The sequence below is a fragment of the Mastomys coucha genome, unplaced genomic scaffold (genome assembly GCF_008632895.1).
Source record: "Mastomys coucha isolate ucsf_1 unplaced genomic scaffold, UCSF_Mcou_1 pScaffold7, whole genome shotgun sequence".
NCBI classification, from domain to species: Eukaryota; Metazoa; Chordata; class Mammalia; order Rodentia; family Muridae; genus Mastomys; species Mastomys coucha.
Genome location: NW_022196913.1, coordinates 55,474,746 through 55,476,685, shown reverse-complemented (window position 1 = coordinate 55,476,685; position 1,940 = coordinate 55,474,746). Strand labels below are relative to the sequence as shown.

The window sequence follows — 1,940 nt, the reverse complement described above, 5'->3', positions numbered from 1 at the left end:
AAAAAAAGATTCACTCTATGTTCTTGTAGATATGTATATGTGTATGTGTGAATGTACAGGCATGTGCAAGTGTAGGCAGAGGCTCACATGTATGCACATATATACGTGTATGTGAATGTACAGAATATACATGTGGAGCCAGAGGCCGCCTCCCTGCGGGCCCGGCCCGAGACCCACCCAGACCCTCCTCCAACCCTCCTCCTCTGCCCGCCATGGATGGGATGGTGCCCGGGCCCAGCCAGTGAGTGCCAGCCTTGGCCGCACAGACATCTTCCCCCTACCGTCCCCGACCGCTTCCATGGGCTTCTTGGGGCCACAGCGCCCGCCCTCACCCACCCACCTGGGACTTCCTCTTCTTGCCCCGGAGGCACCACGAACCAGCTTCCACGTTCTGGAATCTGGAATCCTGACCCACCCTGGACCTCCGACCTTGGGCCCCAATTCGCTGGACCCACCATCCCTGTGTCCAGGACTGGGCCCCTCAGCCTGGGCATGCAGCGGTCCATAACCCACTGGGGGTGGATGGCATCCCACCTCACCCGGGACACACACAGCCACACCCAGTGTCACAGACTAGCCCAAGAGCCACACACCGCCCGCCGGGACATCCCTCCAGAGCGCACACTCAACACCCACACAGGGCCACTCTCCCACCAATGCAACCCCTCACCAAAGGACACACATGCAAGGGCATGCGGGCACACCCCGGCAAGAAACCAGGACCAGCTAGACAGCGCAGACTGCAAACCACACATGAGCAACCACACACCAACACACACGCACACGCTCGTGCACACACACCACTCACACTCACAGGCTGGCACACCCACCTCTAACCCCAGGTGCACACACTTGGCTGTACTGGCTGGGTAGACAGCACAGGCAGCAAACCACACACGCGCCCACGCACACTCTCACACTCTCACACACAAAACACAAACACTCGCACACACACACCACCCACACACCCACCCTACCACCAGCTACACACACTTGCTGCGTGTAAGTTCTGATAGGAGGAAGCAGGCACGGAGGGTCCTCAGGCTACACACGCAAATCCACACACATAAACACACACAGAGATAGACAGAAAGGGAGAGAGAGACAGACACAGAGAGGGACACACACACACACACACACTCACACACAGAAAGAGAGAGAGAGAGACAGAGAGAGACAGAGAGAGAGGACCCAGGCAGGCACAGAGACACAGACACAGGCACCCACGACCACTGAGACCTCAGGAGGCAGTGGAGAGAGGCGGCTGTCTGGGTTCCTCAGGGACTGCTCCATTGGCGAGGGGTAGTGTAGCAGGGTCCACACCCACCCCACCCCACCCCCACACCCCAGCTGGGCAAGGTGGGAGCCAAGGGCAGTGTTGGATGAGGATGGGTTGTTTGTTCGAGGCCAGCCTGGGCTGGGTGCAAATGGAGCCAGGCTCTGCCATCCCGTAGCTAGCCTGCAGAGTCTGCATGGTGGTGCCAGGGTGGCCACCCAGGTGTGCCCTGCCTGAGTGCTCCTCCTGTGATATGGCAAGCATCTGAGAGGAAGGACATCCGAGGGTGGACTCTTCCTGGGCTGTGGGGTGTGCGGTGTGCGGTGTGGGTGGGGCTGGCCTGGGCAGAGCCGGGTCCCCAGATGGCCATGGACATGGCCGCGGGCAAAAGGGAGAGAGGGAGGGGAGCCCCCAAAAGCCTACAGCACCCGGTATTCCCAGACGGTCTCCCATCCAAGTACTAACCATGCCCGACCATGCTTAGCTTCCGAAATCAGATGAGATAGGGCGCCTTCAGAGTGGTATGGCCTTAGATGAGGGCAGCCTTCGCAGAGGAGCCCCAAAAGAGCCTGCTGCTGCCTGCTGAGCTCACCCGCCGCCTGCTACCAGGCACCGAGCCCACGCGAGCCCAGGCGAGCCCACGCGAACCCACACCAGACCCCAG

The 1,940-nt window shown here is 60.3% G+C and overlaps 1 pseudogene; it reads right to left on the bottom strand.

Annotated features, from left to right (window-relative positions):
* Positions 1-1,692: 1,692 nt before the first annotated feature.
* Positions 1,693-1,811, bottom strand: LOC116082918 (annotated as a pseudogene).
* Between the last annotated feature and the right edge of the window lie 129 nt (positions 1,812-1,940).